Below are 19,088 nucleotides of genomic sequence, written 5' to 3'. Positions count from 1 at the left end.
ATCTTATCATTTCTGGTGTCCGTGACTTAAATTACCCTAATATCTGAAAAGTCCTGCCCACAGGGGGACAGGTCCAGATAAGCTATTACACATTTGTAATTTAATTATTTTTCCAGATAGTTCAACTAATCTGCTCAGGTCTTGATTTTTTTTTCCACTGACCGCATTTTGATTGCATCTATTTTGTTTCCTCCGACTCAAAAGCAAAGGAATTGCATGTTTAACGTAAAAACGTTGCAAAAATCGCCAGACTGAAACGAAATTGAATTAAACCGATGCAACACATTAACACATGCTCTCGCATAAAAACCCACTAATCAGGGCACAACATAAAGGACCCAAAATGACAAGCTGGTAGGAAAAAGAGCATCCTTCCACGATCCGATTGCACGCGCCCCTGACAAAAATGTTAAATATTTAATTTGCAATTGCAAAAACCAACCGGTTGCCTTTTTTGATAATGATGCAACTTGCCGAACATACCACCCTGGAGGACAAAAAAAAAGCACTACTAATCATCAAAGCGCCGCCCGGCATGCATGGCAGGACAAATTATCATATAGAAATAATGGAATCGGTCAATAATGAGTCACAATAAACAGCAAATAATTATACACGCCACGGTAGCCTGAGTGCCGCCGCCGCCGCGAGTGGCAGTGATCTCATTTGCAAGACATTCCCCCCCGGCGGACCGCAAAACGTTCCGCGGAAACACGAAATCAATGAAATCACGTCGCAATTCGTACTGGGGAGGTCATTCACAAATTATTGACATGACGGCATCGACGGCACTCAAGTGGAATTACTTACAGTTAATCTATTTGCCATCAACCGTCACACCAGCCAGCGCTTCGATGCCACCAACGAAGGCGCGCTCGATGCAAGGATCGGTCGTCCGTCGGTCGTTTTGTTTATTTATGTATCCTTCTACGAGATAGTTTATTGCCCTTTTGCACACGGTTGGGGGTAGGGGGGCGGTGGGGTGGTTCAATCCCGGGATGGGAGGGAAGTGTTTCAATTTTCCCAAATGTACAACCCCACTGACACTCCTGGGGAGGGGCCCCAGGGTGTTTGTGGTGATATCCTTACGCGGAACACGCAAGTAGGTCGCACCAGTCGTGGAGGATCTCCGGTTACGGTGGAACGCGGGTGCACAAATGCTCGATAAAATTTCAACCTCGGCCACAAAACCACGTACGTAGCGTGTCCCACGCGCGATGGGGGGAGGGGGCGGGCTGGTTTGTCGCGTCCGCCAGAAAGTCTGGACGGCAAAGTACGCGTTCGCCGGGCGCGTTGTCCGCCTGGTCCTTGCGAGACATTCTTGGGCGAATTTCATTGAATGGAATTGCATTAGAGACCGCTCATACATCATAAGCACTGGCTGGTGTGTGTGTGTGTGTGTGTGTGTGTGTGTGTTTGCGATAGTGCGGGTGGCTTGTTATTTCACTTCACTTTTATATATTTGTACTAGAACCTCCCCAATATTTGTTGGTGAAACGGGTCTGGCTTGGTGTTTTCTTTTTTTACACTTTTCCACTTCTTCTTGGAGCCTTGGTCCCAACTCGGTAGCGTACCGAAGTCGATGTGACTTTGTTGCTCTTGGACGGTTGGGGGAAGGGTGGTTGGAGGGGAAGCCTACAGGGGGAGGAGGGGGTTGGAAAGCGAGTTCTATTGCCGAGTTTATTTTCGCAAACGAGAACCGAGAAGATGGGAGCCGCTCCAAGCTCCAAAGAAATATGATGCGCCATCAAATTATGCAAAGCGCTGGTGGGGGAGTAGAAAACACACGCGGGCAGCAGCTGTGGGAGAAAGCCAGCTCGGAAACTGCTCAACTCCCCAGCTCCACTGCCACCAGTCCAGCAGCAACTTGGACTTTGGCGTCATACCGGCCAACGATTCCGGTTTCCAGGACTCGCCGAGCACAATGCACTTTTTGGAGTCCGGAGCGATTTTCTTTTTTCTTCTGCCGTTTGGCTGTCGTCGCCACACGCAGCACCGCAAAACCGTTCAAGTATCATAAACAAATAAACAGCAAGCGATGGCAAGCGGCAGTGCACACGGAAACGGATGCTTGCCGTGCTTTCCGTGATCCCGTTTTGAAGCGACGATGTTTTTTTTTTGTTGCGACATTTGCTAGCCAGGAGCTAGCAGGGCCCGGTAGCGTGAGTTCTGCTGCTGGTTCCCCATTTACCCTTCGAAGAAGGTTTGTTTCGGGTTGTTTTTCTTCTGTCCTTGCATGCGGAATCCGAAGGGGGAGGGGGTTGCTGGAGGAGCGAGGAGGGGAGTAAAACGAACTGAAGCATGTAGCGGGAAGACAAATACGGACAAGCACACCGTTCCCATCCGGGGTTTGCTGGGTGGTAACGCTCAAGTGCATGTCAATATGTTTTTTACTTTAAGAACTTCACCACTCGCAGACTAGAGAGCTGGTGCGCTGGATGCTTTTCTGCGAGCATCCGCCCGAGGCTCCTGGAAGCTGAAGGTGACGAGCGTATGGGAAGATGCAGCAGCCGGTTTATGTTACCGTTAAAAGCAACTTCTTGGAGGGAGGGTTTTGTAATGCTTCTGATTCGATTATTCATGCGATGGTTTCGGCTGGTACAGAAAAAGAGGTCCTAAGAGCGAGAAGATGTCCCTTCAAACGGAGGGATCCCCCTTTGGATAATGAAGTGCCTTGGACAACAAGTTGCCTTAGACTACGACGATGGACACTAACGAAAGTCGGCATCCTGAGCAACACCGAATGAGTGAAATCATGCAGTAATGAAGTTCAAATGCAGTGAAAACCCTGAGGAGTTGGTGGCTTTGTCTGTCCAAGTCCAAGTTTTCTATTCTCGCTTCTGTTGGAGTAACCACTCACAATCGCGACGGACATCTGGAGCTTCGAGAGTTTAGATTGCCGAGGACTGCTGGTGTTGGAAGACAACTATTAGCGGAGATCTGAATACTAGGTGTCACTCAGTAAGGACGCAAGCGTTTTACGGTGAATCCAACCGAATCAAGTCAACAGATTTTGGCCTGGCTGTCTTGGTATGTCCATTGCTCGCGGATCAAGCGACCATCAAGTGATCGGGTGATTCTGGACTGTTCGCATTATATCCAGAGAGCCAAATGTCCTTCGTCGCACGCACGAAACATAGCACCCGACGCCATTCGCCACATTAAACGTTCAATAAATCGCAAACAAAAGGATAATAAATATTCGCATCTTCGTTGCGCATATTTAAACCCTTTTTTAAATCACTCGCTACCGTGGCAATGAGACTTTTACTCAAAATAAATCATAATTCGACCTACAACATCAGGATGGTGTGTCAACCAAAGCCGAACGAAAGCGAGAAATTGCTCCAAAGCTGACCGGCCCATCTGCTCCCGGGAATCAATGCACTCCGAGACAGCGGGACGGTGCAACAATGTAATTTATTGCATTAAGCACCCACCAACGGCTGGCCGGCCAAGACTGTTGCTACAGTGCGACTGCCGAGACAATAAAACAATCCATTCGCATCGATGCGCTTGTGCAAATAGCGCTTGTGCAGCATTACGGAGGTCAACAACAAACAACCATTGTGGAATGTTATTGAAGCTCCAGAAGGATGGGGGGGGGGGGAGAGGTGGGTGGGTGGGTTGCGGTGGTGGCACAATACGCCTCTTGAAACAGATTTCGTGATAATTGGCCCAAGGGTGGGGGGGCCATAGCCCTGAAGTGAGACATTTCCCACCGAAGGGTAAGGATTTACAAGCCTTCAGCGTTCTGACTAAGCGCGGCGGATAGGATCTCCCCAAAAAAAAACAACGGTCCTATCATAATGTGATTTGCTTAAGCAACACCCAACCACACGCGACACACTTTTTATACCACGATTCGTAATTGGAGTGAGTAGTAAGAGAAACAACGGTTTGCCCCCGGAAGTGCACATGTCACTTGTCCACTGACAGCTGACAACCGGTACCGGGCTACGATTTCTACCCTCCAAAAGGGGGTTGGTGAAGGTGATTTTTCGACAAGGAATGTATTCTGCTTTATCACGAACAGCGGATCTTTGTGTGACAATTGCCACCTGTAACATCGGTTCCAAAAACGGTAGGGGACTCACCGAATGGGAACGTTTCTAAGATTGGGCAAGTGAATCACAGTACCGGCGGTGGAGAAAGCAATCTGAGCATTAGAGCTGCTTTTCGGTGGATCGATATAGACCCGTCTCTCGCTCCAAAAAAGATAAATCTCCAATCTTCCGTTTTATAGTCCTCCTCTATCAGTCTGGCCTGCCAACCGGCCCAAAATTCGACGAAATCCATCGATTCCAGAGACACTCGCTTAGATTGAATGGCCAATCGAATCAAAACGATCACAAATTGCTGCGATAATCAGCACAAACCCCTTTTAGGTCGCACCGAAACCTGAGTTGCTTGATTTGTCCGACAAAATTGCCTCGACCATAAAGCAGCCCAGCAGTGTATTATAAAACAACTTCCACCTGACCCTTGAAGTGCGGTGTCCCAAAGCTTCCCGGGGGTGGATATAGATTATTCGGGAGTAAACCGTCACCGGAGGGCAACCCAGCCAGATGCTTGCGGCATGATTCATATGGAAAAGTGCAACACCGCCACCCGTCATTATCGGGTGCATCGTAAGAGTACCGACGATCATCGATATCGCGCCAGTGGTTCGCTGGAGTGTCTGAAGCGCTCTCTCTCTCTCTCGCTCTCTGTCGAATGACGGGGCGAACCGAGGGCCGGGGAACCGAGAAGCGGCGGTATGGGGCGAGCGTACTGCAACAAGTAAAGATGCAGGGCAAAAGATAAGCGCGGAATGCGGAAATTAATTGCAAAGAAATAATAATTCGTATCGAGCCATGATGATGCAAGTCTTGTAGTGCTTGGCTATTAAAAAAAAAAAACACAATCACAATTACTATACGTCTGTAAAGGGGACGTCCATGTTAAAACGTTAAATATAGCCAGGTCTCTTACATCAAATTCTACGTTGATGTCTAGGTGATGTTCACCGGAGAGATCTCCTGCAGAGATTCTGAGCAATCACACGTTCCCATGCATGATCATCACCATCCCCACGTTGGCTGGATGATCCTGTGTAACCCCCGCCGTTTTCGCACTGTGTTTAGTGTCACTTTTGACAACTCTATTCGGTCGCCAACACAATCGCCACAACCTGTAACCAAACAAACAAACGATCAGCAGCAGCAGAAAAAAAAGGGAACGAATCAACAACAAACTTGCCTTTTTATTGGCGCCCTCTCGGCCTTAAACATTCCAATTTCGCCTGTGTGTGTGTGTGTGTGTGCGTGTGCCCCATACTGCGCGTAACCTTATCTTACGCCCCTCACACGCTCCCCTTCCCAGTAGCTTCCCCACACCCCTGAGGTCCGCCAACTTGCGTACCCCGATAAGATTAAATTATATCAACGCCATCGATGGGAGCTGACCGGTTGTCCGACCGACCGATGATGGCGCTTGTGGTGCCCCACGTCCGGGGGACGGCCCGGAAGAAGCAGTTAGCAGGCAGGGTCTCGCGGTTCGGTTAATGGGGTTTTAACTCAACGATAGCAAAAACAACAACAACAACAAAAATACTGTGCGGGTGGGTGGTGGGCGCCTTTCGTGAAGACGAATTTCTCGACGCTCCGCGAAATCGTCCCAGCCCGGTTATCTTGGTTGTTTTTCGTTTTCCTTTCGATTGTGGTTTTTGGGTGTTTTTTGTGTATGTGTATGATTATGTCTTCTCGATGGAACCGGTACCGGACAACCGAAGAAAAAAAAAACGGAAAACCTGTCTTTAGCGAGCAGAGGACATCCCCAAGAAAATGCGTGCGTATTGCTGACATCCTTCTGTCAGATCGTTTTTTTTTTTTCGTTCACACCCCAACTCTCCCGGTGGGGTGAGAATTCTTCACTGGAAAGTAAAGGAGTTGGCAGCGGGGGTAATGGGTAGCTGTGTCCAGGACGCACCCAATTCTCCACACCACCACCACCGCCATGTGCTGCGGGGAACTGTTGTGCCGGTGACAGAGTGTTGAAGGGAGTCCGCGGAAGTGAAACATTAATCGTACGCATGGTGGTGGGTGTCAAATTTTGAAACTAATGTTTATTGATTACACACCACGACATCGCACCGCCATCGATTCCAACCCCAGCGTACGCTTTACCACCGACACCGATATCATAATTGGTGTGTCGGGGATACCAACACTGTGCGCGGCGACACCAGCACGATATCCAGCACGAGGAGACACCGAATAATGGTTGACAACCGTGCGCTCTTTTGAAGTTGTGAGGACGTAGCGTTTCTTAGAAGTGCGGCAAAGGGGTTGAGGGCATTTCTTTGTCTCCCCCTCCCAAAAAAAAAATCCCTCAAGAAGGTGCGTTATACGAGCGGCGCCACAGCCGACAATCTACCCGATGACTTTGGTAGTTTGACGGCGTATGTGCGTACTAGCCAAAAAAAAAAAAAAAGTACAAGCCTTCCCTCCCATCCACAGCCGTAGGTCGCAGGAAACGCAGGAAAGGGAAGGCGTCCTATAGAACGCCCACCCACCTCATGGGCTCAGATACCAAACAGTGTAAATGTCAGTGCGTCTTCCTGGCTGGCCGAAATTGGGGAGGGGGGGGGGGGGAGGGGGCGGTTGTTTGTGGGGTGGGTGGCAATCGTTGTAAGTTCGCTTTAAAGGGGGTTTTCCCTATCATGTGCAACGTCTTTGTCAGCGATTAGCGGGAAAAAGCGATTAGAGGGAGGTGTGTGTGTGTGTGTGTGGTTTTTTTTTCATCCATTTTTGTTGGGGTTGAATTTCCAAGGAACCATTGTTTCTTCGCGATATGCTCCTTATACGGTTTGTGGTTCCTTGTAACCCAAAATTTAGGTCACCAAAGACAACTTATTTCTGGGGTGGTACGGTGGTAGAGGCGCTGGTCTTCACATGGCAGAACCGGAGTTCAAATCCCATCCACACCGTCCCCCGGTAGTGAAAACTGACTATCCTACGACTACTTGGTATCAATAAGTGTAGTAAGCCAGAAATGGCAAGCATCAACAGAATAGGTTGAAGTAAATCCAAGAACAAGAGTCAATACCTTTGTGAGTTAACTTAACTTAAATCACTTCATAGACTAGTCCTAGACAATCCACTGACTTACCTCATTTTGTGCCACTCCCGAGTGTTTGTGGTTTTGTTTGCAAAAGAGAAAACAAGAAAGCACCTTATTAGACGACAGGTTTTGCTTCACTAACACCATCGATACGTACTAATGTCACCATCACGACACTTACCCAACCACGGCCATTTTGCTTCTAAACGCTGCCCAGTTTCCGTCGTCCGCCGGGTAAAGAATGGTCCGTCCCGGGGCTTCCGGTTTTGTTATTGCTTCGGAAGATCGTCCGCCCACGGGAACGGACCGTGGAAGAATTCGCCGTACGATAAGGAATCCTAAACAAACAACAACGGACGGGCGACGTTTCGATCCACGTGCTCCGTTTACTACGTGTCCTTTAATGCTGCACAAGCAAACTATCCACAACAACATTATCTGCACGCTCTCCTCTCTCTCTCTCTCTCTCTTTCACTTGGGTCTCTTGGATGGCATTAAGGTACTCTTCACAATTGACTGCCACCGGATGTGGAACCATGTGTGAAAGTTTTCGGTGCGCTATCATGTCGTGTCTACTAAACTCTCCAGCAGCAAGTAGCTAGCACGGGTTTCGTTCGGTGGGTTTTCCCTCCCCATCAAAGCATCCATTGACACACGCTTCCAGTACGAAATGTCAAAACATTATCGTACCCAGTAACCTTCGATGTGAACTCGCTGCCTCTCTTCACGTCACCCTGGCCCGCCAATGGTGGGGGCCATTTTGTTCTTCTTCAAAACACCTTTCCAGCCGGTACCCCATCACACACCTGTAGATCTGTGTACACCGGTCAGTTGCGATATCCGTGGCGCCAGCATGGTTTCGTGGTCGAAGGATGTGTTGTTTATTGTTCTTTACCAACACGGTACGTGTGACAACGCGGCGAAGGTGTGAACGATGTTGGGATGGCAAAATAAAGTGTTCACCGATCAGGCCAGCGCGATCTGCGCCGTTGGTTCACCGTGGTGTTTTATTTTTTTTTTCGTCGCCATTCTGCTTTCGCTCCTTTTCTCGCGACACTGTTGACAAATCTGTCCAACCATCGAAAGCAAACAGTCAAAGGAACCTGTGCTCGCCGGTGGTACCGCCAGGAGAAGGATGGCGGTAAAGCCCAACCACTTCCAAAGCACTCTTTGCGCCTGTCACCCTGGGCAACTGAAGGAAGAGGCTGATGAAATGTCAGGATTGATCTGCAGATCTTGCTTCAGTTTACAGTGGATGGCAGCAGGGAAAGAGAGTAAAAACTGGTAAGTAACAAACCTTTTTATAGACATCGAGTAGAATTTTGTGCACGATCATGCTTCTTTACCCTTACCACTCACTGTTTACTAGCTCAAATGCACAACATGGACGGGTGAGCGGAAAATATCATCACTTACTACACGCGTTACCCACTGTACGGCGAAGGCCACTCTCGGTACCGGCAGGCGAAAGGAATCTTGTGGGTAAACATTTGCACAGCCAAATCCCTGCAGTCTGTGGAGTTCGTTTTGTAGTTCTGTGCCATCTTGCGTCCCCAGGTAAGCTTCTTCTTGTCATCCACCAGATTGATTGGGTCAACTTATGTACAAACCATTTTTTTTTTTTTGGCGATGGAATTTTAACAAAACAAAGCAAACAATCGGCACTACAGTACAGGTGACATTTAGGAGAGGCGATAGATTACTCATAGATCAGAAGATAAAGCAATCCTATCCCCCTTTTTTGGACCGTAGTGGACACCTTGACGGGGGTGCTACATTACATATGTTGAAGTTGTCCAAGAGGATTTGGGAGTTTGGATGACATAGAGGTCTATTGAGAGGTCTAATACAAAGTCTTAGTGCTTCGATGTGACAGCTTGATAACCAATTAACTATATGGTCATCAACGACTTATGAGGCTTCATGGCAACGAACTGCAGCAAAACGGAGCCCAGCATTTTCCGGACAGTTTGGGGGCGTTTTTGCAACTCCGAACACCTGGGCGACTCCAGATGATTCCCATATCCTCCAGGATGAGCATGGGACAAGATATACAGTATGTCCTGCTCACAACACTGGAATTTATTCTTCCACATCAGCTTCAACGAGTGAAAAACTTCCTTTAAAGGGGTTGCCTACATAACTATAGTGTTCAGCATAACACCTGTCATCTGTTCTTACCTTCGGAACCCGGGTCGCTCAACAGCAAGAACACGATTTAACGTACACGAGGGTACACTATCTTATCTATCCCCATCAGGATTACATTTTTCTACGTAACGATTGCGTGCCTTCCAACGTCTGGATGTGGTATCTATCTTTTTGGCCTTTGTTTTATTTATATGCCCTAGTCTCGGATTTATCGGCACAGCAATAAGCAATGGGGTCTTACGCATTCGTTCTGCACGCCCCGGATTAGCGCACGGTCTAATGAGTCCGTCCGAAACACGACGGCAGAAATAATAAGCAACAAAATGGAGGCACACTCGTAAAGTCATTAAATAAATCTCTGTTAAATTATCAAATGAACAAATTTGTCTGAACGCTAATGTGACAAAACGGATGCGTTACTGCATCCCAATTTATTCGTCCGGCCCGTTTTCGCAAAAGTGTGGATTGCAATAAAAAATTATAACTAAATAAATGCACGCGTGGCCAACAGTGATCAAAGGAGCTCATACCGACCCCTGCCCTTAATCAACAGTTGACTGACATGCCTTGGACTTCGGTTTTCTGGCTACCACTCTTAGCTACTCTCTGTCAGTCGCTGTCGCTGAACTGGGAAACTGCAACCACAACCAAAAAAAAAAAAAAACAAAACGCACCAACGCTTTCATTAGATTAATGCAGAGCTCCTCAAATAACAATTAAGTACGATCGCTGTCCATCGCATCAGTAGCATTATCCGTGCGGCATAACTAAAAAGCCTTCGCTAATCTGGCTCGTGCAAGCAGCAGGTCCTCAACCGAAAATAAACCAAAATTTGCCAGTCGCTAGTCCCGGGGGCATAAATGGTTAGCCGATGCTGCTGCCGGGAGATTGGCACTAAAGCAACAACAAAAAAACGCGATCCCGGTCATTTGGTAAGAAGGCAGAGCAGTTGCTGCAGCTTCCGCAAAACGTGTTTCTTATCGCAAAATTTATGCGAAGTCATAATGATTAGACGCGTCACAAAGCTGGAATAATGAATTTAGATTCGTTTCAAGACTGACCCCCTGTGGGAGGTGGCTTTGTGTGTTTTTTTTTTTTTTGCAAGTTCTTGACAACGATGTTAATCAGTAAGAATGTAGGATTAAACAACATGGCGTACCAGATGGTGATAAAGTATTGCAAGGGTTGACATTTCACGATGCAATTAGCTCAACTCTTTTGAACACTGAAATTCTTCACAAATAGCTTGGCTTTTAACCGATCGAGGTATCTTAGAAGGACGTATCAATGCTAACAGTTCAGCCCAGCATGGGTCCATCACAACTCGCCCCTGTCCATGTGGAAAGACCTAATTAAATAGGCATTAGCAGTGTTGGGACTTTGGGTCGTCCGGTGTCATTTTCATGACATGACCAGCTCGTCTAGTTCACTGCATAGTGAACACAGTCGCAAATCAGTTAGCTGGGACCTTAGCTACGACTGCCGTAACATAAAAGGGAACGCTATTGAGCTCGTGTTGAAAGTTTCTTCAAAGTATCCTACATGAACATCGTCGGTCACTCATTCTGGGCGATTTAACCGATGTTTGCCCTTGTGGATGTTCTGAGTCCACCAGTCGATCTAAAGCTGTCCTCTACTAGAATTGATTCACATTCTCGAGTAGTGAGAAGCTGTCACAAAACTCGAAACGATTAAACGACCAGTGGCTGGAACGTGTGTGTCCCATCCTTTTCTCAATCTTTTGACCATTCTCATCAAAGAACATCCAAATGAAAAATCTTAAACATCCATTTTTCCCCAGAGCGAGACATGCTTCCTATGACACTGAGCTCCAAGATTTCAGGCACGATCGCTCCAATAGCGCAGGACGCGTGATGGAACTAATTTTAACTAACTTGGCTTAATTTTATTACTCCGTACCGCTGTCCAAACATGCTTGCCACGTCGAAGGCAGCGTGCATAAAAAACGAGAGCCAATAAATTCCACTGCAAAGCGTCAGAGCACCGAAAGTATATACAGCTTGCGGCACTTTATGCTTCACAAATCTGCCACCGCTCAAAGGGGTACGACAAGTTGCCAATTTCAATACGGGCACCGAGCAGCATCAGCAGCACGGTGGCGGCACCGTGTACACGATCAATCTTACAAGCAATGTATGTACAACAGGGGTTTTTTTTTTCTTTGGTTTTTGCCTTCCCACTTTTTACCCCCTAAGCAGGTGCCAAAAGGGGTTTTTATCTTGTTACACGCCGGTGCACCTTCATTAGAGCCACCGTATGCGTTTTTATTCAGAATGCAACGTTTTTTTTTTGCTTCTGTAACATCAGTTGACGCTTCCGGAGGCTAAAACAAACCATCGGGAGGGTAGATGCAACCGGCAGGGATACGATCAACATATGATCGCATAATTGAATTAAGCTTGCAGTACGTCCGCTACACCCATGTTACGGTGGTGCGGAGGCTTTACTGTACTGTTGCAAAGCAGCGCTGTTGATTTGCATGTTTCTCGCACCTCTGCACACCGAACCGGGGACGAATTTGTGGTGAACATTCCCGGTTCTTCTTCGCTGGGCGATACCCTTGGGGCATCAGCAACCGGGGTGATGCATTTTAAGGGGGGGAAGCAGAGGAACACTGCGCTTGTACAGATAATCGCGCACGCAACCAAAGGCGTGGCCCATTAAATTTCAATTTCATGGTTCCCCCTTTCAGGATTGGGAACTGGCGATCGTCGGTGTTTGGTTTTTGTGTGTGTACGTCTCCCGTTCCGCTTCGTCCTAGAACGTCTGGCGAGGAGACTGTGTTTTGTGGCATCCAAACAAATGTTGCTTCTCGTCATCATCGAGGTAGCTGTCTTGATGTCCGAATAGAAGGAAGAGAACGCGAAATTATAGACTTCTTACAAAAATGCATTACTGAGGACTTCCGATTCCGAGTAGCAGTTCAATTCGATGCATATCAATCGATTAACATGATCTTCCACTGTTGGCACCTAGTCCTCAAAAAGATGGCGTTATCAGCAGTTGGGCCTGTGGTGGAATGGTATCTCACTCAACAAAAGTACCATAAATCACCCATTAAATCCGGATCCAATCTTTCACCGGCACTCGCGGACGGTGCGAGTCACCGAGAGTGATCAATCCACAACACGCATCCGAGATCTGTCCATCGACGCCTGTCAGCGCATTGGAATGTCCGCAACCGCATTTTTGTGTGTGCTTCTAGATAATCGTGTCCGATAATCCGATCCACCTGTTGCATGCCCACCTTCTTGGCATCCTTTCGCAATCGGACATCCTTATCGCGGCACCGGCACCGATCTCAGGAATGCGGTAAAAGATGCGCGAAACAATAGTGTTTTGTATGGCTGGTTTCTTCCCCAAAACGGTTGTCTTCCCCTATGTCCGGCCATGTGCCAGGGATCACCCTAATCAATCATTTTATTTGGCCCCAGCGCTTGCCGCTTCTCGCCACAGCAACTCACATCCTGTAGCACGCGCAGATAGCATATCGCACCGACCGAGGCAGGTTGGAGGTTTCCAGTGCCGATCGTAAATCAAAGAAATAGCGAGAAAGTGACGAAGATAGCATTAAGCTACGGGATCGATACACCGACCAGGAAGGAGACAAAAATCACAAACCAAAAGAGGTGGTGAGTCTGGCCAGACTGGCCTGCTTGGGCTGCTGAGTTGGACTATTTACACCACAGACTTTTAGCGTCCGAGATTAGTGTTCAACACAAAACAAAAGTGGCGGGCAATGGCCAAGGCTCTTTCTAGCCGGCGGAAGCAACCGTATCCAGGAAAAGTAAGACGTCGTTTGGTCTATTGGTGGGATAAGGGAAGATGTTGCGTTGTGTTGTAGTCCGTGAAGGTACCTCCCGAAAGGGATTCCATTGGGAATTGGGAGTGAGGCGAGAGCGGGGTGGCAAACAACAAGAAACATTCGATTGCGCTGCCTAAAAGAACCTTTTCCTGATCAGTACGATTGCCAATCTTTGATAAGATTTTTACGACCAGCTCCGCCAGGGTCTCCCCCAAATATAGCGCCTACCGGGGGGGGTGGGGGGGGGACGAAGACGAGGATAAACGTTCAAAATGGGGGAACATTTTCATTCATGACCTGACCAAACGGCTGCGTTTGTGTGAGTGTGTGTGTGTGTTTTGTTATGCTTCTTCTGCTGTTTTGGGGGTTTGTTTTTTGGTGCTATTTCTATACCAAGGCTGGCTAGAAGTTTATGGCACATTTTATCGGTTGTTTCATTAAATCGTGTCCATTACGACGTGGCGTGCGAGAGGTGCGACTAATGGGGTGTTAAGAGGAGTCGTTAGGTGAGCATTAACAAGCGCGTTGATAATTGTGTTCATGGTAGTCAAAAGCAAACCCTCCGCAAAGGCGCGAAACGGTTATCGTTAAATTGCGTTTTTTTTTATGTTTTGGCAGTTTGGCACATTATGTCAGCGAGAGAGCGAGAGATAAAGCGCGCGAGCTATCGAGACGCGATCGTGTAATCTCAAACATCCGTGTGCGTTCAGTGCGTACAGAATAGAAATAGCTTGTTTTCTGCATCCGTCACGATTAGCATCAAGTAGTGAAGCGTACTAGCGCCCAGGAACCATGTTTGATGGCTCGTCTACCTACACGGTATAATCAGATCCGCACACATGGCGCATTCCGGTCAATCTGTTTCCCAGAATACCAACCGCTTAGAATTGTTCGCACTTAGCCTGCCTGCCAAACCAAACAATTCTTGCCATTCCGCAGTCTCACGGAACAATAAAAAACACACACACACACACACACTAATTATCGATTCCACATCCCACAAGTACGAAGAACGGCTTGTAATATATGGCCACGGAATGATATTTCCACAAACGAGCCATAATGTCAACCGATCGATCGAACAGGTAAATATCAAACGACTAGCAGCAGACGCTGGTGTTTAGTGGTACGATCGTTAAGGAAATGACGCTCACTTTTTGCCATAAAATGCACTAATCGGCCGCCACTGTCATCGGGTGACAGATAAAAAGTGAGGTTGTGTTGACCGATGTGCTGACACTCGGTGCACGTGCTCGCATGTTTCTTCTTTACTTGACGAAGATCGTACAGGACGGCAGATTATTGGTTTCTGGAGCCCTCAGAACTAAAACCGATGCTAGTACAGCCAGCAGAGGTGATGTACGGAAACGTCATCGAAATTGGTCAAAACTGCATCTCCCGTTGGTCAACAGCTCTTAGACCCAAATGGGTGGAACGCAGTGGATGCATTGATCCGTCCACCCCTTGGCGCCACGATCGATTGCTGCAGAGGAAGTCACTAGGAATAGTTTGCGATCCTAGTTGCTCTTCTCATCACATCCCATCAATGCAGCAATAAAGCTCATTATAGCCGAGATGTTGGTCGATCGGTAAGAATTTTGATCGATCGTTAGTTAGTGTGTTCATGGGCATCCTTAGAACCTGTTTCTATGATCTCTTCCTCTCCTCCGGGGCCTGTTGGAGAACAGCATTCTCTTACTCTTCATTATGGATTCTTCACCACAAGGACGGAATGAGTCCCCAAACCCTGTTGGACGACCGATAGCCACATCCCCGAGCTGGTGGTGGCATGTGAGTAAGCCCGCCGGGAGGAATTCTTATGTGGCTCGTTGCGCTGCTTTATGTAGCGGTGCTTCGTCGGGGCAAATATTTGCTTTACAAAATCAAATCGTCAAACAGCGGCTCGAATAGTGTGGGCACGTTAGGGCCCATCGCAGCGTACGAACCCCGGGAGTGTTCCTGCTTCGAACTGTCATCGAACTTAAGGGTACAGTAGGTCTGGTCCGTTGTTTTACGGTCTGCGACGCGATTGTGCGTATGGCGTGTATTATTGTTTTGTCCCTTTTTGTTAAACACGCCAGGCACACCAGCGCACACTTTTATCCACACCGCCACTTGGAAGAGTTGGAAGGGCCGCGTGTGTGTGTGTGTGTGTGTGTTTCATCAGTCGAATGTGCCAGCACCACAACCACCAACTGGTGGGAAGTTCTATTGGTTCGATAAACCCACCTTCATCCCTCGCGTCCTCTCGCGTGGTCATATGGGTGTGGTATGGGCCACCACGGGTCTCCCATTCCCCTCGAGACACACACACACACACACACATTTGTTTGCTCTGTTTGGTCTGCTTAAATCAAGGCGGTCCTCACACGCAGGGGTCTTACCCCCACGGCCCAAAACCCGAAAAAAAAACCTTCATCTGCTTTCCTCGCGTTACTTAAGCCCTTCGGACGGGCTGAACGGGGGCAGGGGGGGGGGGGGGAAGGGACAAAGATTGCGGGAGGGGAGTCGGGTGTACTGTGGGAAAATGACGCTCACTATTGCGATGAGTGCGCACGCAAACACTTACGTCGCGTGTATGTGTACCCATCGGTTTCTTGGTTTTGGAGCTTTCCGCTTACATCTCCGCCGCTAACTACGGGCGGTATTTTGTAGGCACTACACCATACCCAAACCGAAACCGCCTTCAATGAAGAGTAAAAGTAGTCTGGGGCAAAGAACATGTTTTACATTCACGGAAAGAACCCCCATACGACAACTGTACATCTACACAGTATCAATTAGTGCATTGCGAAGGGCAGCGTGGCGTGTGATAAGCGCACACGCAAATATTTAATTCAGTCCCAGCCCAGCATGCCTAACGAGCGTGATGAATGAGCCCGGGAGGCTTATGAATGAATTTGCAAAGATGAATGAATGGCAGGCGCTATAAATAGGGAGCAGATAAAGACCACCAAACTACAATGGGGCAAAGATTACCAGCACGGGAGCATGTGGTAGCAGTGAAGCAGGTAATGCATGCAAGGAACAAACAATACGTACTACCACAAGTAGCTCAATATCATCAGACGGCACTTGATTTTGATGGGGTTCTCCGCGTTTCCACAATTTGCCAAACCGCTCCTTCCAAGTGATCGTCGAATCAGGCTCGGATTGTTGTACAGGATAGGCTTCACCACGTGCGGTCCTCATTAACCCGCTGGTCTAGGGGTTTCTCCTCAACATGGTTATGGTTCCTGATAGGATCGGTGAACGCCACCGATAACCCATGCTAGAAGTTAATCGACCTCTAAGATACTGCTGCTTGCGGCAGTACTTGCGTCCCGTCGAATTGTTCATCATCATCATCGTTAAGTTGGCTTACTCTTTTAAAGAGCACGTCGTCGTGACATCGGGCTCGGTGAACAATAGATTTCCAGGAAGCTCGATCCCTAGCTGCAGCTTCCCATCCGTGTAGGCTCCCGATCTCCGACAGGTCTCCCTTCACCTGATCCAGCCAACGAATTCGCTGTGCCGAACTGAGGGTCGCTGACGAATACCTTCTTGGCGGGGCATGAGTCCAGCATCCTCATAACACGCCACCGTCAGGATGTCCGTATAGCTCACCAAGCTCGTGGTTCATCCTTCTCCTCCACACTCATCCTGCATCCTCCGCTCGGATGGTCCAAGACTCGTGCCCCATATAGGACCACCGGGTGAATCAGTGTGCGATAGATCTCACATTTTGTGCGGTCTCGAAGTCTTCTGCATCTCAGCAGACGGTGTAGGCCGTAGTAGGCACGATTCCCCAGCACAATGCGTCTCCGGATTTCGCTGCTGACATCGTTATCCGAAGTAACGACAGTCCCAAGATAGCTGAACTCCTCTACCACCTCGAGGATGTCGCCATAGACTAACACGCTGCTTCCCACTCGGGCTCTATCACGATCAGAGCCTCCTGTATGCAGGTATTTCGTCTTCGTCGCATTGATCATCAGTCCAGCTCTTGCTGCTTCACGTTTCAGTCGGGTGTACGCCTCACACACCTGCGCTGTCGTTTTGCCAACGATGTCTATGATGTCCGCGAAGCCAAGAAATTGGAGAGACCGAGAGAGCATCGTGCCACGGAAGTCGTTGTCTAGCCCCGCGCCTCGTATGACACCTTCCAAGGCTATATTGAACAGTAGACAGGAGAGTCCGTCCCCTTGCCTCAGACCCCTATGAGTTTCGAACGACTCCGACAGCATGTTCTATACTCTCACTCTGCACTGCACCCCGTTCATGGTGGCCCTTAACAACTGGATCAACTTTCCAGGTGCTGCTGCATCATGTTCCATAGAGGTTCCATTCCTATCTATGGTATCGTAGGCCGCCTTGAAATCGATAAAGAGGAGGTGCGTAGGGATCTGGCGCTCTCGGCACTTCTGGAGGATCTGCCGAAGAGTAAAGATTTGGCCGGTGGTGGATTTGCCTCCAACAAACCCAGCTTGGTAGCTTCCGACGAAATCCGTAGCAAGGGGGGCAAGTCTGCAGAACAAGAGCTGGGACAGGATCTCATCGGCCTGTCGAATTGTAAGGAACCAAAAAAAAAACAAAGTTGGGAAAATCTCTTCCATGTGCTGTCACGGAGTAACGTTCCAATGTTGTCTCTACTGTTCGCCCAAGCCAGAGAAAACTGGGAAAACAACATTTCCATTTCCTTACCTATTGTCAGTGATACGCTGGCCGGAGATGCAAAGGATAGCACAATGGGAGCTAATGCCAGCTGCCAGCCTCCTAACCTTCACAGTCGAGTGAGCCCAATTTACGAAAGACAAACTGCAAATAGTTCAGGAATCAAAGCCCGTCCCCGCCGCAACACTGGAGACCGCTTTAAACCGAATGGCACTTTTCCATCGGGACATTCGGCCATTCGCCGGGACAACGCCATCGCATCTTCATCGGCAAGAAAGCTGTAATGTGAAATGCCAAATTGCCAAGGGCGTCACTTGGCAAATGGCACTTCAATTTCCAAGACACACGCGCGTCTGACGCCCCCGTCGCGAAAGGGCTTCTTTCTACTGTCTTGTGTCTGGCCAGCTACCCGGGGATCCGGGCAGCATATCTCCATCATCCATTCCACCGGGGCTTCTCCACGATCGACACTCATTAACCATTTATCTCGTTATCTGATTGAGTGATGTTTGCCTTGGCCCTTGCCGCACACACATGTATGTGTATGCATTTTCTCATTGCTTTCGTCAATTTCATCAACGTTTTGTCAACGCACTTTTCCCTTTGCGCTTGCCTTCCAAGGGCTCCACCGGTGGGGCATGGCGGGTAGAGGAAACCCTCCCGCAAAGGGGGGGGGGGGTAGTATGTGTGTGCTCGGATATATGTATATTTTACGTTTTTCACTTTTGCGCCCAAAAACACCCCTTTTACCCCACGCTCCACCACCCCCCCCCCCCCTCCTTTTACCACCACCCCGCCGGTTCCTCTTCCCCATTTGGCCGCTCGGGGGTCTTTTGCTTTGCTGTCCTGTGTCTGTCTGTCTTGCTCGGCCGGCTAGAGGGGTTTTCTGGCCCCTTTGTTGTGTGCCGTGCGCCTGTGAGCGACGGACGTGTATGTTTCATGAATAATGCAAACTATTTTTTATCGGGGTGGCCCTTTCATTGTAATGTACGGGCGGACGGGCGTGCGCACTTCCCTTCGTCTCCATCGGTCTTTGCCGCCCGGACGGCCTCCACTCATATCATAATCACACTCTCGCTTGGATGTGTTTTGTCTTTGCCAGCGTGCCACAGTCAGTCAGTCAGTTGCGGTAAAGATGCTAGCCGTTTGTTTTGTTTCTTTTCTTTTCACCCCCTTCCCCCCTCCCCCCCCCCCTACCGCACCAACCTCCAAAGTCACCTCTTCCCTCATTAGCCCCCTATTGCTTTCTTATCGCTTACAATCACACCCATGTGCCTGTTCCGGCAACACCAACCCCGTTACCAATAGATCCACTACCCGCGCTAGTGAACATCGTTCACTTAACATTTCGTCG

The 19,088-nt window shown here is 48.7% G+C and overlaps 1 long non-coding RNA gene across 1 annotated transcript; it reads left to right on the top strand.

The window, feature by feature from the left end:
- Positions 1 to 7,411: 7,411 nt before the first annotated feature.
- On the top strand, positions 7,412 to 9,929 carry LOC118504269. Its single transcript, XR_004905282.1, has 2 exons — positions 7,412 to 8,388; positions 8,474 to 9,929. It is a non-coding gene; the product is annotated as an uncharacterized LOC118504269 (long non-coding RNA).
- Positions 9,930 to 19,088: the final 9,159 nt, after the last annotated feature.

The sequence above is a fragment of the Anopheles stephensi genome, chromosome 2 (genome assembly GCF_013141755.1).
Source record: "Anopheles stephensi strain Indian chromosome 2, UCI_ANSTEP_V1.0, whole genome shotgun sequence".
Classification (NCBI taxonomy): domain Eukaryota; kingdom Metazoa; phylum Arthropoda; class Insecta; order Diptera; family Culicidae; genus Anopheles; species Anopheles stephensi.
Note: the sequence above shows the minus strand (reverse complement) of the source record. Positions and strands in the feature narration are given on the sequence as shown.